We start from the raw sequence: 24,744 nt of genomic DNA, 5'->3' as shown, positions 1-24,744 counted from the left end.
ATTTCAATTGATATATATATATATATATATGTTATGACATTACATGTTGTGGAAATATGAATGAGATGTGAAAATTTTAAAATGACCATTATCATAAAGGGTGGGAGTTCACCCAGGATATGTGGTGATATGTGTGTGTAGAGAAGTGAGTAAAAAATTCATATGGTTGAGTTAGCACCATAAGACATCTAGTGCAAAATTATACGAGTTATTACTATAGGACATCTGGGTAGTTTAGCAACTCCCTAGTGCCTGTTAGGGTACAGTTAGGAATCAACGATGCCTTTATCACAAGTGTGTGAAGAGGAAAACCATAGTCTATAGGTGGCTTAGATTACCATTAGCTAGGAGTTTCTACCACCAAAAGTATGCTTGAGTTAACAAGTGGCTGATCCAAGAGAGCCTGTGGTTTTGTATCATGAAGCATTGGAGGTTCGATAGCTAGATAATCATGCTAGAGTGTATGTATGTGGAATTCCTTTAAAAAGATGAAATTTCCTCATACTTTACTATATATTTGATATTACTTTAATTTTGTTACTTTGGCATAGTTATTTATGATAATAAGCATTGAATGAACTATATTGATTACTGAGATTGTTATCTTACTTGTGGTTATTTACAATTTTTTAAGTTTTGGCATTAGTAGATTAAAGGAAAAGGACTTCAGTTGAGTTAACATCTCTTGCCTAAGCCTTTGTAAGAAATGGTGTCATGATCGTGTAATTTGTTAGATAAGAATGTGTATAAGTTGCCTTAAGAATCAAATAATGTGCATAATGTGTTGAACATGTTGTGTTTGGTGATTTTGAGCTCTTTAGCCCTTGGTATATATATGAATCATTAATTGACTAGATGGCTAGTGGATGAATGTGTATGTGTGTGAATATGAGATGTTTGAAAATTATATGTGATGATTTGGCCATATATGACATTAAGAAATGAGAATGTGATGTTGGCCTACAAGTGGTAAAATGGGCTGATTTCAAGCCAAATATGTATATGTGTATTATATTGTGCATGTGTATGGTAAATCAGGTGCATATTGTCCATTTAGACGTGGTCAAGGCCTAAAAAGTGGTTAATGATGTTTGGTCTCGAATTAAGACATTCGAGTGACAAATTTTGGCTTGAAATGGTCAAAATGCACTCAAATGTCCAATTTTTGATAGAAATATTGAATTGAAATAAAATCAAAATAAACTTCGTGTGGGTACTTAAACCATCCTAATCGAACATAAGATGTGGAAATGGTGCATGTTTGAAATTTACACAAAAAATTTACAATTTGACAACAATTTCAAGTGTGTGCACTACGGCACATGTATCCACATGCCACAATGCACGGCACAGAGTGTCATGTCGTGGTCTCTATGCCATATGCCATGGTGCATGTGGCACAAGCCATGGCACATAGTGCTAAATTTGACTTTGTTTGTATGTATTACACATGTTTTCCTTATCTTTGATGCACATAAACTTATTGCTTCTGCTGTGCACAACATTTTATTATTTAAGAAATTTGTAAATGAATTTCTTGAAATCTTTTATTGAGATTCCAAAATTTTCAAAGTTTTCAAAGAATGATTTGGAATTGATTAGGAAGATTGCAATAGAGAATATGGTAATGTTAGTAAGGGCATTACAGATGGCATTAGAAGCTCCTTGAAGTGGGTTCCTAAAAATGACAATATTTCTAGGAAACTAACTAATAGGAAAAGACCCATTAAGAAGTAGGTACCTAAAATGAAATAGTCTTTACTTACAGGCTGTAATGCCTCAATGACATTACCATACAACCCTCCATGCAATCTACTAATCAAAATATAACATTTGAAAACTTTAAAATCCCAATATAAAACTTTGAAAATTTTCTTTATAAAAACTATTTAACTTATTCAAATTAGCATGGAGCGAAAGCATATGTCATAAACATACCCAATAGTAACTCAAAACATCACAATTCGCACTAAAAGTGAGCCATACACCGTGGCTTATGCCACATGTGCTATGACATGTGGCCTAGAGACCCCAGCTGCATACTCTGTGTCATGCGACACAGTATGTTGTCCTTCATTGATGCATGCGCCACAACACACTAGATTCTGATGTGAATTTCAGACGTGCACTGATTTCGCATCTAATGATTGATTAGGATGATTCAAGCGCCCACATTAAGCATTTTTTATAATCTAACCAATGACATTAGTTTTATTTAAAATCAATATCACGTTTGAAAGTTGGACACTCAAGTGCATTTTGACTGTTTTAAGTCAAAATTTTCCACTTGAGCATCATCATTTGAAACCATAAGTTATCGCTCACTTCTACAGCCTTGACCACATCCAAATGGACAAATAATACCTGATAGACTAATTACATAAACAATATAACATGTATACACATATTTGGCCTATGAATTATCCATTACACACTTTTGGGCATAATTTCTATTTCTCAATCTCATTCATATCCAAGGCCAAATTTCACATACATATGAAACATTCATCATATCCACATACATTACCATCCATCCACTAGCCCATACTACCACTTCATCATGTACACACATATATGCACAAGGCTAGGAAATCAAAATACCAATTACCATAAACATTTATAGTAATATGCACATGTTTTTAAATCCTATGGCAACTTATATACACATTTTCAACTACTTATATACAAATTCATTACATTAATTCTTACAAGGCTTAATTGAGAAAATCATAGTTCTTAGCCTAAATCTTTCCTTTTAGCACTACTATTGCCCAAACCTGAAAAATATAAATAACCATGGGTGAGATCAAAATCTCAACAATCAATATAGCTCATTTAATATCTATTACCACAGATAACTATGCCAAAGTAACAAAACCAAAGTAATAGTATATATATATATATATATATCAAAGCATATAGAATTTCCTCTTTTTATATCATTTCCACATAATTACCACATTAGCATGATCATCTAGCCATTAAACCTTTAATGCTCCCTGACATAAAACCATAGGCTCTAATGGCTCAACTACTTATTGACCAAAGCACATTTTTAGTGGTAGAAACACCCAGCTAAATGTAATCTATCCCACTCACATATTATGGTTTCCCCCTTCCCATACACTTGTGATAAAGGCGTCGTTGATTCCTAATCGTACCTTAACAAGCACTAGGGAGTTGCTAGACTACCTGAATGTCCCATGGTAACAATCCCAATATAATGTTGTACAGGATTACCCAGGTACCAGTCTGTAACATTGCATCAGATGTCTATAGTATCAGCCCCACTGTATGGATTTGTTTACTCACATCTTCACACACACATACAAACACATACCTTAGGTGAACTCCCACCCTCTATGATCATGCTTTTTCACATATATTCCACTGCTTTTTCACATTTACACACCATCCACTTTTGTACATAACATATATATATATATATATTCATTCAAAGCTATAAATCTTCAAACTTTCTTTTCATAAATCAATTTCATGCTAAAACCATTTACAATCCTAAATCACGTATAGAAACTAACAAAACCAATATTTCACAATTATGCAATTACTTTTACATAGTTACAATAGTGAATAAACATAATAAAGTATAGGGTTACCTCAACCATTCTATCTAATAAAAAGGGTTACTTGTGTTCTATAACCCTATTCGAATTTCTTTAGCTATTCAACTCATCATACATAACAATCTACACCAAATTGGCAAGCCAATATGAATTTCACGATTGACAAAAGTACCAACTATAGTAATCAAGCACCTAATCACTATCATTTCCTCTATTTACATTTACTCACATGTATTATGACCTATTACTACTTATGAAAAACATTAACTTCCTCACAATCAGATTCTCTCTCACTACTCTCTCTCTAGATTAGGTTAAATTGTGCCTATAACTTCAAAGCTTTATTGTTCTGATTCAAACTAGTCACAAAGTGCTAGTTTAGTCTCAGAGGACCTTTTTATTAATATAAGGTAAGAAATCAACTCCTTAAAACTTTCAAATTCAATTTCTCAATAGTTAAAACTAAGAGAAAATAAGGTAGAATTAGATGTTAAAGTAGTACGAGACTTACTCAGTAAGTAACAGGTATTGGATGCCTTAGTAGAAATCTACCTCTCCTTCACACCTAAGCCCTCTTTTCCTCTTTTTCCTTCTATTTCACAAGCTGGCACATGATCTTATTTATTCAAATTTTGCACTATCCATCATGGGAAATCCATCCTTAGCCGTATAACATGGAACAGTGAGGGAAATCCTTCCTATACTCATACGCTCTGCTTTGAAATGCCATCCTTCTACTCATATCTGTTCACATAACATCCCAATGAGTCAATACAACACTCTACCATCCATAATTCTAATCTCACATTAAGTCACTAACTATTCCTTAATCAGTATTAACATAAGAATTAGAAATTCTAGATGTTACATAGGTATGCCTCACTGTCTCTAAGAAAAAGAAATGGTACATAGACAGTAGGTACTCGATGTAACATCCTGAATTTCTTAATCTTAAGTTTAAAGGTTAATTAAGGATGAAGTAAAAATTAAAGTGGGATTAGAGATTTAAATGATTAACTAGTATTTTGACTTTTGTGTGTGTTGTATGAACATATATGGGTAATAGGAGTGTGTTTCGAGTTGAAGCAAGTATGCGTGGTGAGAATATCTCACTGTGCCATGCGTCGTGGCTTGTGCTGCATGCACCATGACACATGGACCAGAACATCACTTCTTAAGTCATGAAATGAGGTGATTTTTAGAAGAGAAAAATTATGAAACACACGAGATAGAGAGAGGAGAAGGGTTGAGGAGTTAAGTTAAGCTATTTTAGAGCGGTAGAAGGTGATTCGAATCAGTAACTTGCTAAGTAAGCTACATATAACTCTTACTTTCCATTCTACACAAATTTATCTAAAACTGAGTCATAGGGAAATTGAATCGATAGAATTTAAGGGTTTTGATTATTGCCCAATAGTAATAAAAAGGTTCTCAGAAGTTAAATTAGAGCTTTGTGACTGGTTTAGAGCTATATTTATCTATAAAGTCTTTTCTATTTATCCATTGAGTTTTTGGTCAACATGGACCAAATGATTAAAATGTGCCAAATGTGTTCAGATTGGCATATTGGACTCGTGAATAGAGAAAGGAAGCTTGAGAAAAGCTTGAGTGATAGTTAAAATCCACGGGTAACCTTTCTAGTGATAAAAGGGTTGAGGTAATTGAATAACTTCCTTTGTTTAACTATTCATTATAACTGTATGTTAGTATGCTATATAGTGCATGAAATAGTTTTGAACTAAGCATGTTTGATAGCAATGAGTGATTGTCATGTGTGAAAAGACTTTTAGTTAAAATGAGCATTGAAATGTGTGTTTTGAAATGAAAAGTATTATTTGTAAATAATGTGCAAGAAAATGTGATATGGTAAATGGAAACTTGAGGAAAGTATGACTGTAGGGGTGAGAGTTTACCCGAGTGTACAAGATGATAAAGACTATATGACAAGGTTTTCTTAGTACCTTGTTAGGGTGTAGTGTTGGAAAAAATTCTCCTTAGTGCCTTGAAAGATGCGGTGTTGGAGAAGATCTCCTTAATGCCTATTAAGGCATAATGTTAGAGATGAGAGACTCCTTAGTATCTTTAGGATACGGTGTTAGAGTCAATGACACCCCATTGTGTGTATTAGGGGAAACCATAGTCAGTATTGTGCGTTAGAACATCTTTGGCCAAGTGATTCTACCACTGCAGGTGAGCTCAAGACTAATGAGAGTGTATATTGGTCTGAGATGAGCCTATGGTTTCATGTCAGGGTAATTTGGTGGTTTGGTTGGTAGAGATTATGCTAGTATAATATGCAATATGATGAAATATCTTGGGATAACATAGAATCCTTTGTGATTGAGGAAATGTTGAGAAAGGAAATGAGACATTATATAAATTCTATTTTATAAGATTTTAATGATCATATTGTTTCATGTGATAGTCAATAGGAGTGAGTTATTCTGTTACTGAGATTTTTATCTCACCCCCGTGGTTACATGTTTATAGGACCAGGAAGTGATCAGGCTAAGGAAAGAGAGTCTAGACCGGCTTGAGTTGTGAAGTCATGTACTTTAGGTTTGTGTAATGAACTAAACTAAAATATTGTATATATAAGTGTATATGAGTTGCTATAGGGTTGCATGCATGTATTGAACTGATTTTTGGTGAAATTAAGCCCGATTATGTGTATATGTGCTGTTTGAGACAAAGGGGCTTTGATTTGAGTATGTTTGTGTTGAAATTGTTGTTTGTGTTAGTGAATCTTAAGCCAAGGGTCAAATTATGATGAAATAAAGTAATTTAGGATCTAAGATTGTATTGTGAATATGATTACGTATGTACGAGTTGAGAAATAGCCAAGTGGGCTATGTTATTCCAAGAAATGGCATAGTATATGAAATTAGTAAATTGTGAAAATTGGCCATAGAGGGGTCAAATTTTGCTATATGAATATGATTGTGATAAATTGTGGTCAATCATATGTATTAGATCCTTTTGGACTTCGTTCAAGGCTTAGTGTGGTCTAATGAGAGAAAGGGATTGAATTGAGCACTTGGGAGCACAAATTTTTTTTAGAAAAAGTGACTTTTTGTACCCAAGTGTTCAAATTATGATCGTACTATTAGATCATGTCCAAACCTATCTTATTTGTTAGTATACGAGCTAAGCTTCGTGTGGACACTTGAATCACTCCAATCGGATGTCATATGTGAAAATGGTGCATGTAAAAAATTCGTCATTCTTACTGTCAAAATGATAGCATAAATTAGGACAAGTGCGCCACAGTGCATAGAGAGACACATGCCACGGCACACAGCACAAACAAGGTGAATGTATGGCTCTGTGCCATATGCCATGGCACACTGACTGTTTGCTATAGCGCATATAACAAGTTTCAATTTTTATTTTATGTTGAAATACATGCAATTGAGATAGCATTGCTAGTGGGTTATATCCCCTATGTATTTGAGGAGTGTATGATTTATTTTCACTATGTTTTCTCTGATTGTATTGTGATTTAATTGATTTTATAAAGTAAGTGTTCAGCCAAAGCTTTTAAAATGAAATTGATTATGATGAATCATAAGAGGTAGTAGTAACACCATAATCTTCTCTTATATTGTGTGGATATATAAGAGGAGGTTACACTCTAAGCACATGACTAAGGATTTAAACTAATTCATAGATTTGCATGAGAAAGATGGTGATCATGTTACTTTTGGAGGTGATAAAAAAGGGTCGCATTGCTAGGATTGAAAAAGTAGAAAGAGGAAAAGACGTAAGCATTGAAGATGTGCTGTATGTCAAAGGTCTCTTCCATAATCTTATCAGTATAAGTCAAAGTTGTGATAAAGGAAATAGAGTCATCTTTAACTCAAAAGAATGTATTATCTAATAAAAAGGTGAAAGGGAGATACTTCTTCATGCTCATAGATAAAACAAGACTGGTATGACTTTAATTAATTATAGGGATATAAATCAAAGTCATATGAACTTGAAAGAGTACAAGGTGATGGATTGACCTGCTATGAAAAAGTTGTATGGTATAAGTCATAAGCTTATCTAAGATGCAACCATATGACTAAAGTTGTCGCTACCCTAGCAAAATAATACTAAGCTACACTGATGTAATACTAGTGTGAACCTAGGTCGATCTCTATGAGGAGACTTAGTTGGAAATTTAGGTTTGAAGTGTGCTACAAGTTAAGGATGATTTGGGACAGATTTAACCTTAAAACTAAATGAACTAATTAATCTAATTCTATGGTGAATAAATTAGATGTGTGAAAATCTATTAAAAGTAGGAATTCCTATATGAAATTGGTCACCTATCCTTGTTTGATTTCAACTTAACTAGTTTAGTTTCTTTTCTCTTCTCTTTGGTTTTATTGACTTAGTTATATTAACCAAGACTTAGATAATACCTTAACCAACCCCAATCCAAGATTATGATCTTAGAGTGAGCTAAAGCAAAGCTAGCATTAAGCCTAACGAAAGTGTTACATTAGGTCAAGCACATATAATAGAATCAACATGCTCAATATTATGATTCATGAAGATATTCGCATGCATTCAAGCTGGCAAGATTATGACAAGTAAGAAAATATGTTAAACTCATCAAGCTAACTAAGATTATGAATCAACTTGAAGAGGCCAAAATCTAGAGCTCAAAGTAACAAAACTCAAGTAAAAACAAGCATCTCTTAATCATATAAATCATCACTTGAAATTACAAGATCAAAGAGTCATACAAATTTGTAATTATAAAGAGAGAAAAGTAGAGAGAGAAATTCAAATTCAACTAGAAAATAATATAAACTTAAGGTTTCCTCATCTACATAGTAGCTCCTTTAAGAGTCTAGCCTTGCATCTTCAAGTGAGGAACAAGATGAAGCTTCAAGATTATGGTCTTCTTCACCATGATTTCACCTAAAGATAGCTTGGTTTGATCCTTATGAAAGCTATTAGGTTATGTAGAGGAAGAAAAGAGGAAGAGAATGATGGTTCTTTGGTTAAATTTAGATGGTTAGATTGAGAGATATAGAGGAGAGAGAGTGGAAGTGTAGAGAGAGAATTGAGGGAAATAAAGAACAAGAAGAAAATCTAAAAATTTGAGTGAATGATCTGAAAAATGGATCCTAAGCTAGCTAAGAAGTGTTTAGGATGAAATTATGGTTGTCTACTTGCTAAACAAGTTGTCAAAAAACTAAACACAAGTTATTAGGTCAAGTGAGATTAAAGGTAGTCTAGGTTGCAAGTCAACTTAGGTGATAATTCTAATGCTTGCTCTTTTAATCCCATATGTGCATGGATATGATCAGCTCTTATGCTCCCTTAATTTCCTTGGAATTCACTCTAAATATAGCTCAAATTCATATCTGCAATTTGCCTCCAAGCTTCCCAAACATATTGCAATTAACTTGAGCTTTGACAAATCAACTTGATCCCTTGTATGAGAGTGCATGGAACCTTCATATGTGCCTAATTAGACCTAATAAGTCACACCATTTTGAAGCCCATTCAGGTCTAAAATTTTCTGCTCAAGCTTCTCCATGTGCTAGTTGAGTTATGTCTTTATTTGTCACACTTATTCACCTAAATCACAATTAAATCAAATAATCAAATAACTATAGTGTAACATTTATTTAAGTAGACTAAGATAGAAAATATTTAATTCATCCAAGGTATTAAAATGACTAAAGGAAAATGAATATGAAAGCCTCACAAAGTTCAAGTATAGACAAGCACACACTTGAACTAAAATTAAAGGCTAATTAGAAACTTGTAAGGAGACAACCTTAAAATGTTGTATTTTCCTAATAAATCTCAACCTAGGATGGATCAATAAAAACTAATTAGACCAATCATCTTAGCTCATCAAATGATATAAATCTCAAGCTTAACCCTAATTTGATAAAAAAGTGCATTTTATGACCAAATTTCCCCTAATGCATGTGTTTGAACACTTAGGCAAAATTGCACTAAGAATGTGATATCAATGCATATGGAAACTCTTAACATATAGAAATAGCCTTAAAACTAATGCACGTATAAAATTTCCATTTTCCCTTGAATTTCCAATAAAATGCAAAAATGATTAAAAATACCCCTACTATGCACACTTTCTTACTAAGGTTCAAAACCCTAATTTAACACCTAGAATGCACATTTTAGGGTTTTCTATCATGAAATGTGGTTCTAAACGCCCAAGAAAATTGTGTAACAAATATAACCTATCACCATATCACTAAGTCCTTTGACTTGAGATCATTATGGATTCTTACATAATAACCACTAACTTTAACTTAGTCAAAAGTCACCTTTGACCAAGTGATTATAAAGGCTATGATTGAGTTTACAGATATTCATGCAGAGGAGTATAAGTGGTCAAGATGGAATTTGTCTCTTATGTTAATTGAGAGATATTACTAGGCCCCTTAATGAATAAGATTGAGAAAATATATAGCCATATTACAATGAAAAGGGATTTTCCATTGTCATATCAATCCACTCAGAGATCAGGAAAGTAATGGTCAAATAAAGGAGAATGACAATTTCATGTCTTACATTTGACCGAAATATTACATGATAAAAAGGATACGATATAGTTATATGATAGGTTTCAGCGGATCATCGATTCCCATATGAATTGGGTAGTTGCAATGTCTTGCTAGAGGTCACTTGTGACTTGTGGGCTAATAGCATAATTAGTTTACTTCCAACTTCATATAGGCCTATAAGGTTGCACACAAAAACAGCCCAATTTGAGCTATAATGACCAAGTTCATTGAATCTACAATATGTATAGATTCAATTAATATAATATAGAGTGAACAAATTATATATATGAAATATAAAATTCAAAATATAATTATATATATTTTTGAAATATATATGTATATTTGTATATGTGTATATATATGATATATATACACATATGATATATAAAATTTAAAATATAATATAATATATATATTTGAAATATATACATACATATATGTGTATTTTCATGTATACATATATATAATATAATATGTATATCTGGTATGTATATTATATTATATTGTATTAGTTTTAAATTTAATTTTATATTATAGATTAAATTTTATAACTAACATGATATGAGAGAATATCATGTCAATTTTATAATTTGAATTTATAAAATAAATTTGAATTAGATATGTTATCATCGATTAAATTTATGAGGTAAATTAAATTTAATTTTCATTGGCTCATTAAAGAAAAACTAAAACCCTAATCTATATAAATTATAGATATAGATAAGGGGACGTGCTTTTCTAGTGAGAGTTAGAAAGGGTCTTAATGGTCAAACGCCTTAAGAGCCACAAAACACCTTAGAGAAAAAGAAGAACGACTTTCAAAGATGAATAGACATTATGAGCGCTAGCACACTATTCGAGTTAGACAGTTGTTTATGTGGATACCAGTAGAAGGATCATATCTACATTGTTGGCTCCTGAGATTCAAATTCTTGTATAGAATGTGTATGGAATTCAAAACTTTAATGGTAATTCTTCTACCCACCTTGACTTAAACGAGTTCATTTGGTCCACATCGGAATAGAGGTTTTAAAATTTTTAATCTTCCAATGCACCTCCCTATCCAAACAACCTAAACTTAACAAGATGCCATATGAACTCTATAAGGGAAGAGAGCCAAATATATCTCATCTCTATGTATTTAGTAGCAAAGTGTTCATTTATAACAACAACAAAGAGAATCTAGGAAAGTTCAATCCCAAATCAAACGTAGGAATTTTTCTTGGATACTCTAGCAAGAGTAAACCCTATCATGTATTCAACCTCAGATCTAAACCATGGAAGAGTCAATATATGTTATATTTGATGAATTTCCTAAGAAAAAGAAGAAAATCTCTAATGTCGGTGATGTGACTAAGAAGATGGATAATCTTCAACTTAAGAAAAGTAACTCCACAAAAAGTATAGAAGAGAAATTAGAGACTCCAACCAAAGATAATGAAGTTGAGGAAATCCATCAACTAGTTGCATAGAGAAATAACAAAGATCATCCTTTGGATCAAGTCACTGGAGATGTCAATGAACTTGTAAGTACCAGAAGTTGAGCCAAAAATAGTTGAAGAAGCCTCATTTAATTCACATTGGATAGATGCAATGCAAGAAGAACTCAACCAGTTTGAAAGATGCCAAGTGTGGGACTTAGTGCTAAGTGTAACACTTTCCCCGAGTGTTATCCAAAAATCATACAATTTAAATAAACTAAGTGTGGTTAAGGAGTTAATCCTAAAACCAACTTAGAAAACAAACTATTTAAATCACTAAACAGATACGTGATTGTAAAAGTAAACATTTAAAACCTTTTTCAAATAAAAAAAATTATAAGTTCTACCTATAATGCATGGAAGTAAGCTAGGCGAAAGCAAGGTAAAAAGATGCTGTCATGACAGCATTAAATTGCTGTCATGACAGCCTCCTGAGCCAACTTTTAGGAGGCACCATTCTGTCATCCGGTCCCCGATCGAAGAAATTTTATAACTCACACGTCACATTAAAAGGGTACTATAAGTATACCAAATTTCAAAAATATCCAACGATTGGATTAAAAATTAGACATGTTATAAGTTTGGTCACTTTTGCTGTCATGACAGCATCTCTAAACTAACTTCCAGAGTGCACCATTTCATCATCCGACCTCTGATCAGAGCAATTTCAATGCCCACATGTCACTTTTAAAGACTACTATTAGCATACTAAATTTTGAAAAGATCCAATAGATGGATTGAATTTTATGCATGTTGCAACATCATCATTATTGTTGTCATGATAGCACTTTTACTGTCATGATAGCTCCTCCGAACCAAATTCCAGAGTGCGCCCTTTCTCCGTCTGATGTCCAATCGATGTGATTCTAAAGCTCATACAAAACTTATAAAAGGTTTTACTTATGACCTAAATTTTAGAGAAGTCCAACGGTCAGATTAATATTTGGACACCCGAATGTAAAAGTACAGTTTTTTAGTAAAAACTATTTTTAAAATTGTCCAAATCTCATCCTAATGGTCACAAACCTGTGAGAACACTTTGGACACATCAAATAGGACTAAAAACACCTAATAGAATATTTACATGATAGAAAAATCCTTTATACTAAAATTTGACTACCCGAGTGCCATTTCCCAAAATGGACTTTAAACCCCAAAATGCACAAATCACACAAGAGTGGCCAAAAACTATTTCAAATATCATATACATATATGAATACACACACTAAACATTTTCACTTGGCTCAAAGATCTCTGTGGGGCCCACACACCCACTCTCTCAATCCAAGGTGTATGTTTGCTTATAGCACACCATTTGCAATGCAACCACTTTGCATTTGCTTGTGGAATCACATATAATACTAAAATAAATATTTGCTTGTAGTGGAAACTTGGTCTTACAAATAAATCCATAAAACTACACACTATAGCCAAGTTTTCTAGCCATAAGTCTATAAGCAAACAAAAATTCATACACAAGCCATACAATCCATACATACTCACACACATATACATAATCATATCCTACTGGCACTTAATTCTAAATACATTACAATAGATTTTCTCAAAAGAAAAGGGTTGCAGTTCTTTACAATTCACAAACAACCCCTAGCTCTACTCCTTTCCTCGTCCTCCACTGGTTCCTTCGCCTGGACCTATAAATATTGTAAAGAAAGGAGTGAGACAACCACAGTCTCGGCAATAGAGAAATCAATATTTCTTATTATAAGGAAAGCCATGGTCAAGTAAATAAATAATAGATTCAAAATAACATATAATTAACTAATTAAAATGCTTGAATGCATGAGATAGACTGATATAGCCTTTTCTGACCAATAGAATGCCCCTAGTCACTCTTTAGCTTGTAAGAGGAACAAGATATAAACCAAGGCATGATTTGATCCAACAAACCGCTTATGCCCCTTCGACGTGAATCTTGAGCAGTCAAAGCTAACTCCCTCCTAGAGCCAGATCAACTTACTCTCCATGTAAGGGCTACCTTGGCCTAAGCACTCAACCTCACACTTCATATGTCGGATTCCCTCCGCTACTGAGAGGTGTCAAACACTCAATCCACTAACTACTTTAGTGTATTGAGCCCACAATACAGAAGGCAATACTGAGTACTGACAGTGAGCCATAGGATATCACAAGACTACATCTCCCCATTGGTGAATTCCCACCAAGATCATGCCTCCTGCCCTTTTTCTACCTTTCCTAAGTATTGACCACTTCAACACTCAAGGTAGTATAACTCTCATAATTCATTCCTTAAGTGGTTCCTTAGCCTATCTAAGGTACAAAACCTAGTTGCACTTCCTTAAGTGCAACTTTTCATTTTTTATGATCACAATGCATGTTAATAATCTTATTTCCATAAGTAACATCATCATTAAATAGATAGTAAACATAGATACATTATTATTAAAACAATACCCCATAAGACCTTCTAAAACACATTTTATTTTCATTCAATGATTTAAAACATGTAATGCATGCTAGATAATATTATCTACTCAAAAATAGCTAAATAAAGCAATAAAAAATATAAATTTCCTTGTTACCTCAACCTTTTGGTACCAAAAGGGTTCCTCTTGTACAAAATAGGACTTGGCTTGTTCCTTAACTTCTCAATAAGTTCAACCAACAATTCCTGCAACATATAAGTGATCCATATCACTTATCATGACAAATAGCATTAATGAAGACTATAACTCATACCACACAACTTGGGTCAATGAGTCATAATCTATCCTAATGGTCCATATATTAAACCAATCATTCACATAGTATCACTTAACCACTAAAACTATTTATTAGCCATCACTAGGCTAATTTTCAATTCATATAATTTTTAATCAATTAAAAACCTTCACTTAGTATCACCAACTTTTACCATTAGCCCTTATAATGAAAACCAAACCTTAATTGAAATCTTATTGGGCTCAAATAGCATGATTATAACTAAATCAATAGGCTTTAACCATTAAAGAGCAAAACCCATCCTATTGGTGTTTGACTTTTTTCCTAAAACTCTATTTTTCATCCAATCACCTGCTCAAAATATTAAGGCATCATGTAGAAACCCAAAACAACCTCCTAAGGACTCAAAGAAACTAAAGCTTACAAGAATAAAGCCTTTTGGATCAAATTTCACAAATTTCCTCTTATAAAAATTGAATAAAATCAAGAGGGAAGGAAGAGGATTGAAGTACGAAGTTTACCTATTATGTAGCCGAGCTCGTTATGGTCACAAAGTCTCCTGGATCCGAACCTCACTCTCTCTCTTCCTCCTCTCTTCTTCCTCTCTTCCATTCTTTTTTTTCCTTTTCCTTTTTTTCCATTTCGTTTCCACGTCCATTTTCCTCTTTAAAATGCTGATCTAACACTTTGGAGAAAATTACAAGAAAATGCCTAACATTTTTTATTATAGCACAAAAGCCCGGATCAACTTTGGTAATTTTTTCCATAGTTAAAAATCAAATAAAACCAAACTTTTGTTGAGAAAAATTTAAACTCTGGACCTCTATCAAATTATTCTTAATTTTAATTTAATTATAGATATTTTATTTTATTTTTTAAATAAATCTGAGTTTTAAAATTTTCAGGATGTTACACTAAGACCTAAAAATCATCCAGTAATTAGAACAAAGTGAATTTCAAGAACATACTGGGTGAAGGAGGCATCATTATCAAGAACAAGGCATGACTAATATCTAAGGGATACAATTAGGAATAAGGAATAGATTATGAAGAAACATTTGCTCTAATTGTAAAGTTAGAAGCAATCCGACTACTTCTAGCTTATGCTTTTGTAAAAGATATCAAGCTATACCAGATGGATGTAAAAAGTATATTTCTCAATGGATTCATCCTTGAAGAAGTGTATGTTGAACAACCACCTAGCTTTCATGATCCTCATAAGTCTAATGTTGTCTTCAAACTGAAGAAAGCTCTCTATGGACTTAAGCAAGCACCTAGAGTTTGGTATAATTGATTGAATTCTTTTCTCCTAGAAAAAGGATTCAATCGAGGGAGAATTTAAAATGTCCATGATGGGGGAATTGACATTATTTTTGGGTTACAAATCAAGCAAAAGAAGGATGGTATATTTGTTTATTAGACTAAATATCTAAGAGAGATGCTTAAAAAGTTTAGGATAGATCAAGCTAATAGAATTGATGCTCTAATGAGCTTAACCATCAAAATGGATGAAGATGCTGCAAGAATTGAATATGATTGTAAATCATATAGAGGGATGAGTGGGTCTCTTTTATATCTCACAGTAAGTCATCTAGAAATGTATATCAATAAGAAATGATTGGGCTCTGTGCAAGGTTTCAATCAGAACTAAAAGAGTCTCATGTGATAGCAATAAAGAGAATTTTTAGATATTTAAAAGATACTAATTCACTGAGACTTTCGTATCTTAGCAGAAGAAATCTATCTTGATTAGGTATTTTGATGCTAACTTTAGTTGATGCAAAACAAAAAGAAAAAGCACAAGTAGAACATGCCACTTTTTTAATAGATCACTTATTTGTTGGGCAAGCAAGAAACTAAACACTGTTTCTTTATCATCAACTAAATCAGAATACATTACTATGGGGCTTGTGTTGTTCTTAAATCTTATGGATAAAATAGCAACTTGAGGCTTTGGCATCAAACCCAAGAATATACCAATTAAGTGTGACAATACCAATACAAGATACTTGACTAAAAATCTAGTCCATCATTCTTGAACTAAGAATATTGACATTTGCCATCACTTCATCAGTGATCATATTCAAAAGAAAGAATTCTTAGTGGAATTCATTCCTACTAATCTTCAACTTGCTGATATCTTTACAAAACATATTAGAGTAGAGCAATTTATCTTCATAAGGAGAGAATTGAGTTTTTAAAATCCTAATGAATTGTAAGAAACTCTATTCCCATTATTTATTTTAAGATTATTAAAATCTGTATCTTATTCTAAGTTAGGTATCAAAGTGGTTATTAATATAAGTACAGGTCTCTTTTCAAATAAATCTTTTATTAGTGTTATAAAAAATAAGTAACACTGGTGTTCGAACATCAACACCAATACTAATGGTTCTTTTAAGTAGTTTTTGAATAATTAGTTTTGATAGTAACACTAGTGCTACATTAATCAACACCGATGTTATGTGATAGGAAATTAGTCGCTTATCCTCAAAATTACACTAAAGCTAACCCTAATGCAATATAGGGCCAACCCTAGGTCATCTCCCAAGGAATGGTTTTAAGTCTAATTGAAAGTTATCTAGTAAATAAATTAACCAAAGTTTGTAGGAATTTAGTTATCTAGCTAATTATCTAAACTAATTACCTAATGTGTAAGTAATTAAAATGCTAGTGAAAGTGAGTGAAATGAACTTCCCTTTTTACAATAATGGAACCCTAGAGATTAGTTGATTTTGGACTCATTATCTTCTCATGATTAGGCTAAGTTTAGCTTCCCTTTCCTCTTGACTAAAGCTATCATGACTTAAGAAAATTATCCTAAGCCAATTAACCTAATTAGCTAACCTCCCTAGGTCTTAGATTAAAGTCCCTAGTTCAATTAACCAACTGGTGAAGACATTAGCCAAGTGATTCATTCAAAATCCTCTCTCAACAGCCATGGTCAAACACATAAATTGAGCAACCACAAGATTATGTCAAGCTACTCAACAACACAAGCATTAACACCACAAGATTATGCAATATTAACACAAGAAATTCACTAATTGAAAAACACAAGATTATGTGCCAAACAAAGAGTGGAAAATTCAGTCATGGCTGTCCAAGGAAGAAATTAAATGAAACAATCCTCTCTCTTTACATCAACATTAAATTCAAATTAGAATTTATAAGCTAAGATGATTAAACCCTAGATTAAGGAATCTAACCATCTAGTAAAAAGAGAAGAGGATAGGAAACAAAAGACTTAGCCAATTTGAAGCTCAAGACTCATCCTCCATCTTCATCTCTCTAGGATTCCACAAAGAAACTTAGCCAATCTTCATCTTCAAGAACCCTAGTGATTGCTTGTGAAGGCCAAACTCCATAGTTCTTGAATGATGAAAATGAGCTTCAATCCTTGTGAAAATGGAAGGGATGGAACGAAAATGAAGAGAGGAGAAGAATGGTATGAGTTTTGTGGAGGTTTGGTGGCTGAAAATGGAGGTTAGGGTGCTGGAAAATGAAGAACAAAAGAGAGAAAATGAAGAACACTATGAACAAGAGAGAGAGAATGTGGAAGATGAATGAGATATGTGTTGGATCCCCTTTGGGACTTAAAATGGCGTGCTCCTTGGTGTCTCCCATCAGCTGAAGCTTAATTAAAATAAGGAAAAAGAAATTAAAATGTAAATGGGAGCCTTGTCACACTTGCAAGGTGGCAACTTCCTATTGGTTTGTAGATGATTCCAATGTGTGCCTAATTTCCCATGTGTCATCCACATCATTTTAGCTGATCTAATCCCTCAAAATAATCATAATTCACGTGCAAACCATCAGCCATTGTCCTCAAGGAGTGTTGACCTCAATTGCCCAATTGATGCACAAGTCACATGCCACCTATGTCACATAAATCACATAATTCAATTAAATAGCATATGATATAATAAAATCTAATTCATGTCCAGAATTAAATTCATAATTAGAAGGGAGAATTTATTAAATTAACCAAGTTTCAGGCTGCACAAAATTATATAAAAATTTTCACACAAAGGCAAACCAAAAACTAGGACAAACTAAGACACTTAAGAAAGTGTTGACTTTTTTATTTAATTACTCCCAAACTAAAATGAATTTTAAAAATATAATTTCACCATTCATCAACTGGACATAAAATGCACTTTGTCAATTTTTCTTGTACATTTTCTCAAAAGTTTATTTTTTGGACCAAAATGCCCCTAGTGCACTGATCTTAGAAACTTAGGCAAAGTTCCAAATCTAATGCAATGTGTGCACTTGAAGGTGATAAATCATTAATAAAATGGTCCTAATTGACAAATAAAAGTGGGTAACAAATGTGTTCTATCAATTCCCCACACTTAGCTTTTGCACTCCGGGCAAAATCAAGTGAAAAAGGTCCCAAAAGAAACTATAAGACAAAGAAATAAGAGAAAAACATTGTTTCAAGTCACTAAAATACTAGCTCATGAACTTCTACAAATTATCAATCAATGTGGCAATAATTACGAAAGAATTATGCACATCACAAACAAACCCTTACCAAGAATCAATGTCAAAGAGTAAGCCTCTCTAGGTTAAGTGTTTGCTCTCATCACTCAAAGTGTATAAGGTATTAAATTTCACTCAAAATTTCTTAGGATAAACCCTACTATGAATTTGTAACCCTTCTACATCTCCATCACTAAATAGCACTTGCAATCAAGAATCAAATGGACTTTATTAGGTTGTGATATAGGTAATGAAAGGATGTCTAAGAAATGCATGTATATAAAAAAAATAGGGTTAGCATCAAAATAATGCTAAATCAAGATATATCCCCTTAATATGCAAAGCATAACCTAACTCAATTGAGTGAACACCTTAACACAATGATGATGGAAAGAAATGATAAGAAATAATAAAACAAATGGAATGGATGAGCTAGGCAACTTTTTATTTTTATTTTTTTTCTTTCTTTTCTTTTTTTTTTCTTCTTTTTTTTTCTTTTTCTAGCAACTTTATTTCTTTTCTTTTTGACTATATTTTTTTTTTTAAATCTATCTTTGTTGTTTTTTTTTTGGTTGCCCCTAACTCTTTGAAAACAATGGAAGTAATGGATAGAGAAATGATAATAGGCATCCACTCATTTGATCTAGGACATGCAATGAATATTAAAAAGACATATAAAAGTGTAACATGCATTCCTTGGGGAAAAATAGGGTGAATATTTTTTTTTTAAGAATCAAACCAAAGGCTCAAAGTGGCTAACAAAGGATAATAAATAATAATAGGTTGGCTATTTGGCTCTTGGCTATTTTTTATGAATGCCATCTCTCATCTCCTATCAAACAAGTGCAAGATATATGGTCTTAATTAAGAAGTGAAACAAATTCTAGAGGGTAACATCACTAAGGAATTAATCACACATGAGTGTTTAGCCTCTTCCATGAATGGGTAATATGCCACTCTAATCCATTAATTCAAGGTAAAAGAATGTTCACTTCACACCTATTCAATCCTAAAAATTACCACATCTCAAGAATCAAAATATCCATTCAAGAGCTAGGTAATTAAGTAACCTCAAACAAAACAAAACAAAGAAATTTTTTTTTTGAATTTTTTTTTTGCAAAACCAAACAAAACCAAACAAACAAAACAAAATGTTTATTTCTCTCCCCCACACTTAAATCATGCATTGTCCTCAATGTATGTATAGACTAGTGATAAAATAAGGTGAGATCAATAATGAATGCATAACAAAAGTGTGGTGCAGATATTTTTTTTTTTTCAAACTAAAACACAAAACAAAGAAGTCAAATAAAGCAAATAAACTCTAATTTTCCTACTAGGTTCATCTCCCCCACACTTGAACTATACCTATCATTAAATATATCAATTAAAGGAAGGTAAAAGCTCAAGGTTAGAGAGATACAACCTTATCATGGTGGTTCAAAAACATGTTGAGAGAAGTCCTCCTCCTTTTGAAGTGATTTGGCATCTTTGTAGAGCTTGCATAGGTGACCATTGATTTGCATAGTGGAACCCGTGGCTTTATTCAAGAGTTGCAAAACCCCATAGGGAAACACCTTGGTCACTAGATATGGTCCCTCCCACTTAGACTTCAACTTGGCATGCTTATGAATAAACCTTGTTTGGAACAAGAGGACTTGATCTCCTTCTTGGAACTTTTTCCTCAAGATTAGCTTGTCATGAAGGATCCTTGTTTTCTCCTTATAGATTCTAGAAGACTCATAGGCATCCAACCTAAGCTCCTCAAGTTCTTGCATTTGAAGAAATCTCTCCTTAGCCGAAAGATGGAAATCCAAGTTTAGTTTCTTGATGGCCCAATAGGCCCTATGCTCTATCTCCACAGGGAGGTGGCAAGCCTTTCCATACACCAATCGAAAAGGAGACATGCCAATGGGAGTCTTATAAGCGGTCCGATAAGCCCACAAAGCATCCTCCAAGTGTAAAGACCAATCCTTCCTATTTGTGTTCACCACCTTGGTTAGGATTTTCTTGACTTCTCTATTTGATACTTCGGCTTGGCCATTAGTTTGGGGATGATATGGTGTAGAGATTTTGTGATGCACCCCATATTTAGCCAAGAGAGCCTTCATCATCTTATTGCAAAAGTGGGATCCTTGGTCACTTACCAAGGCCTTAGGAACTCCATACCTACAAAAAATATTAGATTTGAGAAACTTCAAAACAATCTTAGCATCACAAGTTCTAGTAGGAATGGCTTCAATCCACTTTGAAACATAATCAACACCAAGTAATATGTACTCAAAACTAAAGGATGGTGGAAAGGGACCCATGAAGTCAATGCCCCAAACATCAAAAATCTCACAAAATAAAATGGGTTGTTGAGGCATTTCATGTCTCTTACCCCAACTACTAACCTTTTGACATTTCAAGCATGCTTTACAAAATTCATAAGAGTCTTTAAACAAGCTAGGCCAATACAATCCACAATCTAAAACCTTCCTAGCTGTCTTATTTGAGCTAAAATGACCACCACATGCATGAGAGTGACAAAATTCAAGAACAGAAGGCACATCAACATCATCAACACACCTCCTAATCACTTTATCACTACAAATCTTCCACATCAAAGGTGGTTCCCAAATGTAAAATCTAGACTCTCTTTTCAATTTTTCAATGGCAAAACGTGAAGCACAAGGAGGCAAGACTCTACACTCAATATAGTTAGCAAAAGAGGCATACCATGGAGGCTTAGATGAAATGGCACACAATGCCTCATCAGGAAATGAATCACAAGGAATAGTAGGGTTAGAGTTTACCATAGTAGCTTTTAAATGAGGTAGTCTAGACAAATGATCCGCTACTTGATTGGTAGAACCACTCCTATCCCTTATCTCCACATCAAATTCTTGCATTAAGATCACCCATCGAATCAAGCGAGGCTTAGAATCTGTCTTCTTAAACAAGTACCTCACAGCAGCATGGTCAGTGTACACAACAACTTTAGAGTTAAGAAGATATGATCTAAATTTATCAAGTGCAAAAACAATAGCAAACAACTCTTTCTCAGTTGTGGTGTAATTAACCTGAGCTGAATCTAGGGTCCTAGATGCATAAGCAATCACATATGATAACTTGCCCTCTCTTTGACCAAGCATAGCTCCCACAGCAAAATTAGAAGCATCACATGACAACTCAAAAGGTAAAGACCAATTTGGGGCTTTAAGAATGGGAGGGGAAATGAGCATGCTTTTCAAAGTGTCAAAACTCCTTTTGCAAGCATCATCAAAAACAAAATCAACATCTTTTTGTAAGAGTTTAGACATAGGCAAAGCAATTTCACTAAACCCCTTTATAAATCTCCTATAAAAGCCTGCATGTCCCAAAAATGATCTCAAATCTTTCAAACAAACAGGATATGGCAAAGAAGCAATCACATCTACTTTGGCCTTATCCACCTCTATGCCATTGGAAGAAATCAAATGGCCTAAAACAATTCCTTTATCTACCATGAAATGGCATTTTTCAAAGTTAAGCACAAGCTTCTTTTCAATGCACCTACCAAGCACTTTATCTAAAGAATGCAAGCATGAATCAAAGGACTCACCATACACAGTAAAATCATCCATAAAGACTTCCATGCAATGTTCAATAAAATCACAAAATATGGACATCATGCATCTTTGAAAAGTACCAGGTGCATTGCAAAGACCAAAAGGCATCCTCCTATAGGCAAATGTACCAAAGGGGCATGTAAAGGTAGTCTTATCTTGGTCACTAGGAGCTATAGGAATCTGAAAATACCCACTAAACCCATCTAGGAAGCAATAATGGGACTTGGAAGCCAATCTCTCAAGCATTTGATCAATAAAAGGCAAAGGAAAATGGTCCTTCCTAGTCACATTATTGAGCTTCCTATAGTCTATGCACACTCTCCAAGCATTTTGAACTCTAGTTGGAACAAGCTCTCCTTTCTCATTTTTTACCACAGTAATCCCCCCTTTCTTAGGTACAACTTGGGTTGGAGACACCCACTCACTGTCAGCTATAGGATAGATGATCCCAGCACTAAGTAGCTTAACAACCTCTTTCTTTACCACATCTAAAATCAATGGGTTAAGTCTCCTTTGTGGTTGCCTAATGGGCTTAGCATTGTCCTCAAGAAAAATTTTATGTGTGCACACAATAGGGTCAATACCAGGAATGTCAGCCAAAGTCCAACCAATAGCATGTATGTTCTTTCTCAACACATCAAGTAATGCATTTTCTTCCTCAAGAGATAAAGAGTTAGAAATTATTACCGGAAGCTTCTCATTCTCAATGAGATATGCATACTTGAGATTGGATGGTAAAGGCTTCAACTCCAAGGTAGGTGGCTCTACACAAGAGGGAATGAGCTTCTTCAAGTCTAATTTGGTGGAATATTCCATGGTACTATCTTGTCTTTTAGGCTTCTCACTTGTTTTTGATTTCTCCTCTTCTTTCTTTACAGCCTCCCCCTTTTCTTGCAACTTGTCCTCAAGTGCTTGGACTTGAGCCACGGCCTCGACATGTGAAAGTGTAGAATTTTCCTCCAATAGCTTGGGAATCCTAAGAACATCAAGCTCGAGTGGAGAAAAACTCATAGATTCGGCCTTAATGGCTTTAGTACCTACAACACAAGAAGATATACCCTTCTCAAGCATTTCAAGATCAAGCATAGGAGATATTTTAAACAAATCATGAGAAGAAGTAGTTGCATCATTCAAGCATGCATCAATCTCTAAACAAATAGGACAACTACATCCATCAATACATGTAGTAGTAACAAGAGACAAATCATCATCAACATGTGAGAAAGAATCAAGCATGTGAGACTCACAAGCATCATGAAGCAATAACTCAATGGAACTTACACCTAACAAAGAATAATCCTCAAAAGGATGTTTCATTGCTTCATATATATTAAAAATAACATGATCCTCTCCACATTTCAAAATCAAACTACCTTTTTCCATGTCAATCAATGTACGGGCAGTCCTCATAAATGGCCTTCCTAAAATCAAAATATCATCCCCACTCCCTTCTTTTGACATATCAAGCACATAGAAATCCACAGGAAATAATAGACCTTTAACACAAACCAACAAGTCTTCTACTACTCCATGTGGTCTTCTAACACTTCTATCCGCTAATTGGCATATCATAGGTGTCTTATGCATGCAATCAAGACTCAAGGCATGATAAATTGAAAGAGGCATAACATTAATGGCTGCACCTAAGTCTATCAATGCATGAGAAAAATGTGTGTTGCCAATCTTGCATGGAATTGTGAAGGAACCGGGGTCCTCACATTTTATAGGGAGTTGAGGCTTCATGATAGCACTCACAGATGAGGGTAATTGTACCCTTGCATTAGGCCTAAATTTTCTTTTATTTGTACAACAATCTTTCAAAAATTTGGCATACTTAGGAAAGTTCTTAACTACATCCATCAAGGGTACATTAACATGAATCTTGTGGAAGAAATCATATACCTCTTGATCAAATTGTCCCTTTACTTGCTTAGGGACCACTTGTGCTTGTGGAAAAGGAAGCTTCTTCATAATCTCTTGACTTTGCTTTCCTTCTTCCTTCCTTGAACTCTCCTTTCTTGTTTCACTTTGCTCGGCCTCTCCCTCTTTTTCCTTACTAAACAACTCGGCCATAGTCCCCTTTTCCACCTTAGATGGTGGTTGCTCACATATGATCTCCTCAATGTTTTCATCCTCATCATCTCTACAAAAAGATGCATCATTAGGAGCAAAAGAAGAACTAGAAACATTAACATCAATTGAAGAATTTAAAGAGGGCTTCTCGGCCTTCCCTTGTCTTTTGTCTTCTTGTACTCTTTCTCCCAACTCCTTGCCACTCCTCAATGTGATAGCATTAAGATTAGCTTTAGGATTAGCAACGGTGTTGGATGGTAATGTAGAGGCTTGA

Source organism: Prosopis cineraria, unplaced genomic scaffold (assembly GCF_029017545.1).
Source record: "Prosopis cineraria cultivar Desert tree isolate PC_DT_omini unplaced genomic scaffold, ASM2901754v1 PC5, whole genome shotgun sequence".
NCBI lineage: Eukaryota > Viridiplantae > Streptophyta > Magnoliopsida > Fabales > Fabaceae > Prosopis > Prosopis cineraria.
This window is presented reverse-complemented; position numbering follows the sequence as displayed.